The 11,173-nt window shown below is 42.5% G+C and overlaps 1 long non-coding RNA gene across 2 annotated transcripts; it reads right to left on the bottom strand.

The window, feature by feature from the left end:
- Positions 1-314: 314 nt before the first annotated feature.
- On the bottom strand, positions 315-3,178 carry LOC103653985 (uncharacterized). 2 transcript variants are annotated; one of them, XR_004857868.1, is made up of 7 exons: positions 2,991-3,178; positions 2,662-2,898; positions 2,348-2,456; positions 1,739-2,262; positions 1,539-1,665; positions 950-1,464; positions 315-853 (listed from the first exon to the last, which is right to left on the bottom strand). It is a non-coding gene; the product is annotated as an uncharacterized lncRNA (long non-coding RNA). The 2 variants fall into 2 exon arrangements; XR_002268820.2 differs by having other exon boundaries at positions 2,662-2,895.
- Between the last annotated feature and the right edge of the window lie 7,995 nt (positions 3,179-11,173).

The following is an 11,173-nucleotide window of genomic DNA, read 5'->3' as shown; positions in this document are numbered from 1 at the left end:
ATCAGTTTTCCGAGTAGTATTCTTATTGTTAGATTCTTCTCTGTGAAAAATGACATCCAAATAACATAAAGCGATAATGATTTAAATTGAGCTGAATGTTTACCTGACTAGGAAAAATATACACTTGATGCATGAACTGTTCGCGCTGCAGGAAAATGTTAACATGGCCTTTTGTCGTTGTTGACCGCGCGCGGCTGTCATATGCGAATCTAGTTAGTTTGACGCTATACCTACAACAACTGACAAAGTATGTTTTGCTTATATATATCAACTAGGTGAGTGCCCGTGCGTTGCAACGGGAATATATAATACAATAATAACTTATATACAAAATGTGTGTTACATTGTTATAGGAAAATATTTCATAATCTATACACAAAGATGAGATTTCTGCAAAGAATACCATGCCACATCACTAAAATACGAATGGCTCACTTATCCCTCATAACAGCAGCCTTGTCTCTGATTTAAGTTTAGGCACATTACAAATACTCAAACCGCTCAGCAAGTCCTTTTGTCGCTTCTTCAGAACACCAGATGTTATGGCATTCTACTTCTCTGCTACCTCATCACAGTGACAAGCCGACAGGTACCACCTCTTTGACTCGAGTGCCCATGCTCGTATGGCGTCGCCTCGCCGCACGCCTAACTCGCCTAGGCGTTTGGAAGGGGGTGGGTCGCCATGTCTCGCCTTAACGCCTTAATAACCTTGGTCGGGGGCGACACCAAGCCGGCGGCCATGCTGTGAGGCGAGAGGGTAGGTCCATAGGTGGGCGTGAGTTTCTTTCCATGAACTTAGTGGCCAGGTACTCACAAAACTCATTAAATCATTGCCCACCATAGCAGAGACAACCTATAATTGAAACAGTATAACAATAAACAATGGTGATTATGAAAATTACTTTGTACAAATAAATACAGATATTCAAAACCGAAAATAAAATGAAACCTTTAAGTAGGGTGAGATACTGTTCTTGAGATAATGATTTCTTGTGCTTTCCTAGAGAGCAGAACCACCGGCATGGGCTATAACCAAAGCATCAACCATACGATTAGAAGCAAGACACTGGTTAACTGCCCCTTTGTAGTCTCCAACCACCAACGCATGTTGAATGCTTTTGTCAATTGATGGATCTGATGGCACAGCATCTCCAGAAACTTCCTGTTCTATCTGTTGACCATTTGTAGAAACTGATTCTTCAGCCAAGCTAGCCTCTGAAGGTTGAGGATTGTTGAAAAAATCATCCCCATTATCAAAAAAACTGGGCATCCGCATTATCGGTTACTGCATCATGATCAATATTAAGTGTATCTGCCAATATTTGGCTCAATTCATCAGTTGAACTTGCAGGCGGTGCCTGAGGTGGTTCGAAGCCAAGATGAGCAAGCAATTTTGTCCTTGCAAAATCCCCGTCCTCAAACATAACCCTTAAGAAGCCCCAGGTTTCTCTCTCCTCGTCAGAACTGATCAAACATGCATCACATAAAGTTAGTCTCCATGCAAATATCAGTATTAGTTCTACTAAAGAAGCACCTACAAAGATTCTTGTGATTTTTTTCACACAGAGCACGTAGCGAACTTTTGTCGCCATTCTGAATAGCAGCTTCAAATTCAGTTGATCGGCTCACCAGACTTTGCTCAATCACCAAATTGTGCACATGTACCTATAAAAAACATAACATAAACACAGGAACTTGAAGAGGAGCAGAAAACAGAACACTGACAAAGAATAATTACCTCAGATGTAGATGTTTGCGCACCTTGGGTGGGTGCCACCGGATGGAAAGAAACAAGTTTACCACCGAAACCAAAAGATGCACCGGTGGGGCATTTCAACCATTTAATCTTGTACAGAGTTACGCACCATAATATAAGTATGAGTAAGGAAGCAACACACCGAATTTGAGAATTAACACTTTTAACCGCCTGTCGTTTTATTTCAGTTGGATCTAATAGAATGTTTTTCAATTAATAAAGTAGTGAAGCTGAACAGCAGGGAACCAATGTCCGTTTAAATTCTAATACTGTGATTACTAAATACTTTTGTTATATTTGCAAGAAGACTTGACTCGTGTATGCACTATTAAGACATTAGTGTAAGTTTAGAACAAAAATATACCATGCAGGTGTTCTCCTTCTAGATTTGTTATCATCACTTATGTACTTTTCTGAGTTAACCTTGTACTTACACGTTGGAGGAAAGTTGATGACCCCTTCGGTCCATCCTTCAAACAGATGCCCTTCTTCAGCTCTACTTTCAGCTATCATTAAATGGAATGGAAAGATGAGCTAGGACTTTTGAATAAAGGATAGTTTGCAATGTGACGATAAAACATAAAAGCCTACCTGGTCTTTCCCAAACAATTCGTTCCAATCCTGCTTGGATATGAGTTCGTGTGTCTTCTCATATGGTAAGTTGATCCTATAGTTGAGATCACCTAGCCATACATTCCTTCTAAAACAAGCTGAACTGCAATGCGTCACCAAATATAGCTACCATGAACTGAACTGGTAAACTATGAAAGCAAAAGTTCTAATAGCATTGCAATATTCAAGAATGACTAAAAATAATGCTTTGTTCCTTTACCTATTAAAATAAGTACAAAATGAACCACTAAAAAGTAGAGGTAACCAGAAACAATATATAATCTATTACTCACTCATGATCATATATCGTTTTAGGCATGTTGACTCTCGAAACTGGATTAAATATTGTCCTTCGGTGGATTTCTTGAACATCAGCATTCCTTTTTAGTTAATCTCCTTCCTTTTCTCCATAGGTCAGGTGACAACATATAAAGCAAAACTGTGTTTGGTATATGGACACTTTAATAGCTACCAAAAGTTGATGACCCCTTCAGTCCATCCTTCAAACAGATGCCCCTTCTTCAGCTCTACTTTCAGCTATCATTAAAGGGAATGGAAAGATGAGCTAGGACTTCTGAATAAAGGGTATTTTGCAATGTGACGATAAAACATAAAAGCCTACCTGGTCTTTCCCAAACAGTTCGTTACAGTCCTGCTTGGATATGAGTTCGTGTGTTTGGTATAAGGATTAATGACATGTGAGAACCGATTAAATCTCCAAAATTATTTCTGTTTGGTTGGCCCATATAAAGAAAAGAAAACCCTGAAAAGTTACTACTTCCCTAACAAAGTTTTTTTCCCTGTTTTACCAAAACAACACAAAAAAGTGGTGCAACAACATTTCACAGAGAAAAAATCACATCACTTCTGTGAAAAAATATTAAATGGGCTTCTGTTCAGGGAAAACAAAATGAACATGACAACCTAGTGCAAGCTATATCATTTCAGGCCAATGAAGCCCCCCACCCACTGTGGGATCAGAGACTACTAACAGTTTTTTTATTAAATGCCTATACGACATGAGAATGCAAACGGAGCAAGGAAGATACATTGCAGAGTCAGAAATGATGATCCTGGTAGAGACACCTGTGGTGGATATCTCAAAAAATAACATCTCCACAAAAACAAATTTTAAATTTGGTTAGCATTGGCATTTGACCACAAAATATGACTATGAAGGTGTGTCTGTCTACAATTAATGGCAAAGAAAACAGGTTACCTTTGCCTGCCTCTGCACAGCGTCCTGGGTGGCATCTTCTAGTACCTTCATCAGGAGAGCCCTGGACGCCTCATCTAACTGCACAAAAGAACAGAACAAAGCAATTGGTCCCATTACATTGGCAAACATATTTATCTACCACAAAAAAGCTTTAGACTAAAAACAAAATCTATCTTTGACTTTTTACAAGATACAATAGTGAAGCCATGAAAAAAATCCTTATATTTTCAGCTTCTGCACCCTTGTGAAGCCTCATGAGCGTCTGCATATCAGACGAAATTTGCCCTAGCTCCGCTTCTTCGGGCAATTCTATTTCAAAACATTTGTGAAGCGTTCAGAAGTATCAGGCATAGAACTTTCCTGCAGCTCAATAGAAGTATATGCAGTGGTAAGCATCACAAATTTGAAATATAAAAACATATCTAAATGCAATGGGACCTTTGCTTTAGCAATGGCGTCATCTACTTGTTTCCTGATTTCTTTCTCCATATCCTGAGAAGACAATAAGTGTATTAAATGATAGAATATGAACTGAACGAGCGCAGCCATGGTGGTGGCCGGGTAGAAAACAAGGGCAACAAAGATGTTGCGGACACAATTATGCACAATTGTACATTTGGACTGATATCTTGGAAAGCATTCACTGACTAATGAATACCAAATCGACCAACACATCTGTATAGAAGGCTTAAAGCTGAATTCTGTATATTCCAAACCTGAATAAAGGTTCTGAAAAAGAAACATTATAAAGACAATAACGCGCCTCATTTTGAACGCTGAAACTCTAAATAATAAAATCAAACTACCTGTTCTCCAAGTTTCTGACATAAAAATATATCTAAAACTAACTTGGAATCCAAGTTGGCTTGGACACAACAGGTTGTTTCTTAGCCCTGGCATAGTGGTCAGCTAAGGAAGTAGTAGTGCAATCGGCCTAGACGATTTGGGATAACAGAATTGCCTGGTATGCTCACAAACTGACCTCTCCGGTTTGATCAAGCAAACACTTGTCTCACTACAAATATTTGTCATGTTTTTTTGTTCCAACATCCAACATCTTCAGGATCACATGCTGTCTCACTACAAATATTTGTTAAATTTGATCATTGTATGATGATATAAAACTTGTGAAAGGGAATTAGGCTTACACCTAGTTCCTATATAATTTTGGTGGTTGAATTGCCCAACACAAATAATTGGACTAACTAGTTTGCCCAAGTGTATAGATTATACAGGTGTAAAAGGTTCACACTCAGCCAATAAAAAGACCAAGTTTTGGATTCAACAAAGGAGCAAAGGGGCAACCGAAGGCACTCCTGGTCTGGCGCACCGGACAGTCCGGTGTGCCACCGGACATGTCCGGTGCACCAGGGGAACTCAGACTCAAACTCTCCACCTTCGGGAATTCCCAGAGGCGACTCGGCTATAATTCACCGGACTGTCCGGTGTACACCGGACAGTGTCCGGTGCGCCAAGGGAGGTCGGCCTCAGGAACTCGCCAGCTTCGGGAAACTCCAACGGCTAGTCCACTATAATTCACCGGACTGTCCGGTGTGCACCGGACTGTCCGGTGCGACTCCGGAGCAACGGCTATCTCCGCGCCAACGGCTCTCTGCAGAGCAATAAATGCGCGCGCAGCGCGCACAGGAGTCAGAATCGCCCATGCTGGCACACCGGACAGCAAACAGTACATGTCCGGTGTGCACCGGACACCCTGGAGGGCCCACAAGTCAGAAGCTCCAACGGTCAGAATCCAACGGCAGTGATGACGTGGCAGGGGGCACCGGACTGTCCGGTGTGCACCGGACTGTCCGGTGCGCCATCGAACAGACAGCCTTCCAACGGCCACTTTTGGTGGTTGGGGCTATAAATACTCCAACCACCCCATCATTCATTGCATCCAAGTTTTCTACTTCCCAACTACTACAAGAGCTCTAGCATTCAATTCTAGACACACCAAAGAGATCAAATCCTCTCCAAACTCCACACAACGCCATAGTGATTAGAGAGAGTGATTTGCTTGTGTTCTTTCGAGCTCTTGCGCTTGGATTGCTTTCTTCTTTCTTGATCCTTTCTTTGCAATCAAACTCACTTGTAATTGAGGCAAGAGACACCAATCTTGTGGTGGTCCTTGCGGGAACTTTGTGTTCCAAGTGATTGAGAAGAGAAAGCTCACTCGATCCGTGGATCGTTTGAGAGAGGGAAGGGTTGAAAGAGACCCGGCCTTTGTGGCCTCCTCAACGGGGAGTAGGTTTGCAAGAACCGAACCTCGGTAAAACAAATCTCCGTGTCTCACTTGCTTATTCGCTTGGGATTTGTTTTGCGCCCTCTCTCGCGGACTCGTTTATATTTCTAACGCTAACCCGGCTTGTAGTTGTGTTTATATTTGTAAATTTCAGTTTCGCCCTATTCACCCCCCCTCTAGGCGACTTTCAATTGGTATCAAAGCCCGGTGCTTCATTAGAGCCTAACCGCTCGAAGTGATGTCGGGAGATCACGCCAAGAAGGAGATGGAGACCGGCGAAAAGCCCACTACAAGCCACGGGAGCACTTCATCGGAAGAGTCCCGCACCAAGAGGAAGGAGAAGAAGAAGGACTCCTCCAAACGAAAGGAGAAAAAGTCTTCCTCTTCTCACCACAAAGAGAAGAAGGAAAAGTCTTCTTCCCACAAGCCGCATCGGAAAGGCGACAAGCACAAAAGGATGAGGAAGGTGGTCTACTATGAGACCGACACTTCATCATCATCGACCTCCGACTCCGATGCGCCCTCCGTCACTTCTAAGCGCCAAGAGCGCAAGAAGTATAGTAAGATCCCCCTACACTACCCTCGCATTTCCAAACATACACCTTTACTTTCCGTCCCATTAGGCAAACCAGCAACTTTTGATGGTGAAGATTACGCTAGGTGGAGCGATTTAATGCGATTTCATCTAACCTCGCTCCACAAAGGTATATGGGATGTTGTTGAGTTTGGTGCACAGATACCATCGGTAGGGGATAAGAACTATGATGAGGATGAGGTGGCCCAAATCGAGCACTTCAACTCTCAAGCAACAACAATACTCCTCGCCTCTCTAAGTAGAGAGGAGTATAACAAAGTACAAGGGTTGAAGAGCGCCAAGGAGATTTGGGATGTGCTCAAAACCGCGCACGAGGGAGACGAGCTCACCAAGATCACCAAGCGGGAAACGATCGAGGGGGAGCTCGGTCGGTTCCGGCTTCACAAAGGGGAGGAGCCACAACACATGTATAACCGGCTCAAGACCTTGGTGAATCAAGTGCGCAACCTCGGGAGCGTAAAGTGGGATGACCACGAGATGGTTAAGGTTATTCTAAGATCTCTTATTTTCCTTAACCCTACTCAAGTTCAATTAATCCGTGGTAATCCTAGATATACTAAAATGACCCCCGAGGAAGTTATCGGGAATTTTGTAAGTTTTGAGTGCATGATCGAAGGCTCGAGGAAGATCAACGAGCTTGATGATGCCACCACATCCGAAGCTCAACCCGTTGCATTCAAGGCAACAGAGGAAAAGAAGGAGGAGTCTACACCAAGTAGACAACCAATCGATGCCTCCAAGCTTGACAATGAGGAGATGGCGCTCGTCATCAAGAGTTTCCGCCAAATCCTCAAACAAAGGAGGGGGAAAGACTACAAGTCCCGCTCCAAGAAGGTTTGCTACAAGTGTGGTAAGCCCGGTCACTTTATTGCTAAATGTCCATTATCAAGTGATAGTGACAGGGGCGACGACAAGAAGAGGAGAAGAAAGGAGAAGAAGAGGTACTACAAGAAGAAGGGCGGCGATGCCCATGTTTGTCGGGAGTGGGACTCCGACGAAAGCTCTAGCGACTCCTCCGACGACGAGGACGCCGCCAACATCGCCGTCACCAAGGGACTCCTCTTCCCCAACGTCGGCCACAAGTGCCTCATGGCAAAGGACGGCAAACGGAAGAAGGTTAAATCTAACTCCTCCACTAAATATGAATCTTCTAGTGATGATAATGTTAGTGATGAGGAGGATAACTTGCGTGTCCTTTTTGCCAATCTTAACATGGAGCAAAAAGAAAAATTAAATGAATTGATTAGTGCTATTCATGAAAAGGATGACCTTTTGGACTCCCAAGAGGATTGTCTAATTAAAGAAAACAAGAAACATGTTAAGGTTAAAAATGCTTATGCTCTAGAAGTAGAAAAATGTCAAAAACTATCTAGTTAGCTAAGCACTTGCCGTGAGATGATTGACAACCTTAGAAATGAAAATGCAAGTTTAAATGCTAAGGTTGATTCACATGTTTGTAATATTTCAATTCCCAATCCTAGAGATAATAATGATGATTTGCTTGCTAGGATTGAAGAATTGAACATTTCTCTTGCTAGCCTTAGAAATGAAAATGAAAAATTGCTTGCCAAGGCTAAAGATTTTGATGTTTGCAATACTACTATTTCCGATCTTAGAGATAAGAATGATATTCTACATGCTAAGATTGTTGAACTTAATTCTTGCAAACCCTCTACATCTACCATTGAGCATGTCACTATTTGTGCTAGATGTAGAGATATTGATGTTGATGCTATTCATGATCACATGATCTTAATTAAGAAACAAAATGATCATATAGCTAAACTTGATGCTAAAATTGCCGAGCACAACTTAGAAAATGAGAAATTTAAATTTGCTCGTAGCATGCTTTATAATGGGAGACGTCCTGGCATTAAGGATGGCATTGGCTTCCAAAGGGGAGACAATGTCAAAATTAGTGCCCCTCCTAAAAGATTGTCAAATTTTGTTAAGGGCAAGGCTCCCATGCCTCAGGATAACGAGGGTTACATTTTATACCCTGCCGGTTATCCCGAGGACAAAATTAGGAAAATTCATTCTAGGAAGTCTCACTCTGGCCCTAATCATGCTTTTATGTATAAGGGTGAGACATCTAGTTCTAGGCAACCAACCCGTGCCAAGTTGCCTAAGAAGAAAATTCCTAATGCATCAAATGAACATAGCATTTCATTTAAGACTTTTGATGCATCATATGTGTTGACTAACAAATCCGGCAAGGTCATTGCCAAGTTTGTTGGGGGCAAACACAAGGGCTCCAAGACTTGTGTTTGGGTACCCAAAGTTCTTGTTTCTAATGCCAAAGGACCCAAAACAGTTTGGGTACCTAAAGTCAAGAACTAAATTTGTTTTGTAGGTTTATGCATCCGGGGGCTCAAGTTGGATACTCGACAGCGGGTGCACAAACCACATGACCGGGGAGAAAAGGATGTTCTCCTCATATGAGAAAAACCAAGATCCCCAACGAGCTATCACATTCGGGGATGGAAATCAAGGTTTGGTCAAAGGACTTGGTAAAATTGCTATATCTCCTGACCATTCTATTTCCAATGTTTTTCTTGTTGATTCTTTAGACTACAACTTGCTTTCTGTTTCCCAATTATGTCAAATGGGCTACAACTGTCTCTTTACTGATGTAGGTGTCACTGTCTTTAGAAGAAGTGATGATTCAATAGCATTTAAGGGTGTGTTAGAGGGTCAGCTATACTTAGTAGATTTTGATAGAGCTGAACTCGACACATGCTTAATTGCTAAGACCAACATGGGTTGGCTCTGGCACCGCCGACTAGCCCATGTTGGGATGAAGAATCTTCACAAGCTTCTAAAAGGAGAGCACATTTTAGGATTAACAAATGTTTATTTTGAGAAAGACAGGATTTGTAGCGCATGCCAGGCAGGGAAGCAAGTTGGAGCCCATCATCCACACAAGAACATCATGACGACCGACAGGCCACTGGAGCTCCTACACATGGATCTATTCGGCCCGATTGCTTACATAAGCATCGGCGGGAGTAAGTACTGTCTAGTTATTGTGGATGATTATTCTCGCTTCACCTGGGTATTCTTTTTACAGGAAAAATCTCAAACCCAAGAGACCTTAAAGGGATTCTTGAGACGGGCTCAAAATGAGTTCGGATTAAGGATCAAGAAAATAAGAAGCGACAATGGGACGGAGTTCAAAAACTCTCAAATTGAAGGCTTCCTTGAGGAGGAGGGCATCAAGCATGAGTTTTCTTCTCCCTACACTCCACAACAAAATGGTGTAGTGGAGAGGAAGAATCGAACCCTATTGGACATGGCTAGAACCATGCTTGATGAGTACAAGACACCGGACCGGTTTTGGGCCGAGGCAGTCAACACCGCCTGCTACGCCATCAATCGGTTATATCTTCACCGAATCCTCAAGAAGACATCTTATGAACTCCTTACTGGTAAAAAGCCCAATGTTTCATATTTTAGAGTTTTTGGTAGCAAATGCTTTATTCTTATTAAAAGAGGTAGAAAATCTAAATTTGCTCCTAAAACTGTAGAAGGCTTTTTACTTGGTTATGACTCAAACACAAGGGCATATAGGGTCTTTAACAAGTCCACTGGACTAGTTGAAGTCTCATGTGACGTTGTGTTTGATGAAACTAACGGCTCTCAAGTAGAGCAAGTTGATCTTGATGAGATAGGTAATGAAGAGGCTCCATGCATAGCGCTAAGGAACATGTCCATTGGGGATGTGTGTCCTAAGGAATCCGAAGAGCCTCCAAGTGCACAAGATCAACCATCCTCCACCACACAAGCATCTCCACCAACTCAAAATGAGGATGAGGCTCAAGTTGATGAAGGGCAAAATCAAGAAGATGAGCCACCTCAAGATGATGGCAATGATCAAGGGGGAGAAACAAATGATCAAGAAAAGGAGGATGAAGAAGAACCAAGGCCGCCACACCCAAGAGTCCACCAAGCAATCCAACGAGATCACCCTGTCGACACCATCCTCGGCGACATTCATAAGGGGGTAACCACTCGATCTCGAGTTGCACATTTCTGTGAACATTACTCTTTTGTTTCCTCTATTGAGCCACACAGGGTAGAGGAAGCACTACAAGATTCGGATTGGGTGGTGGCGATGCAAGAGGAGCTCAACAATTTCACAAGGAACGAGGTATGACACTTAGTTCCACGTCCTAACCAAAATGTTGTAGGAACCAAATGGGTCTTCCGCAATAAGCAAGACGAGCATGGTGTGGTGACAAGGAACAAAGCTCGACTCGTAGCCAAAGGATACTCCCAAGTCGAAGGTTTGGATTTCGGTGAAACCTATGCACCCGTAGCTAGGCTTGAGTCAATCCGCATATTATTAGCCTATGCTACTTACCATGGCTTTAAGCTTTATCAAATGGACGTGAAAAGTGCCTTCCTCAACGGACCAATCAAGGAAGAGGTCTATGTTGAGCAACCTCCCGGCTTTGAAGATAGTGAGTACCCTAACCATGTCTATAGGCTCTCTAAGGCGCTTTATGGGCTCAAGCAAGCCCCAAGAGCATGGTATGAATGCCTTAGAGATTTCCTTATTGCTAATGGCTTCAAAGTCGGCAAAGCCGATCCTACACTCTTTACTAAAACTCTTGAAAATGACTTGTTTGTATGCCAAATTTATGTTGATGATATTATATTTGGGTCTACTAACGAGTCTACATGTGAAGAGTTTAGTAGGATCATGACACAGAAATTCGAGATGTCGATGATGGGGGAGTTGAA

This window comes from Zea mays, chromosome 4 (assembly GCF_902167145.1).
Source record: "Zea mays cultivar B73 chromosome 4, Zm-B73-REFERENCE-NAM-5.0, whole genome shotgun sequence".
Taxonomy (NCBI): Eukaryota; Viridiplantae; Streptophyta; class Magnoliopsida; order Poales; family Poaceae; genus Zea; species Zea mays.
The sequence above is the reverse complement of the archived record's forward strand: the minus strand, read 5'-3'. Positions and strand labels throughout refer to the sequence as shown.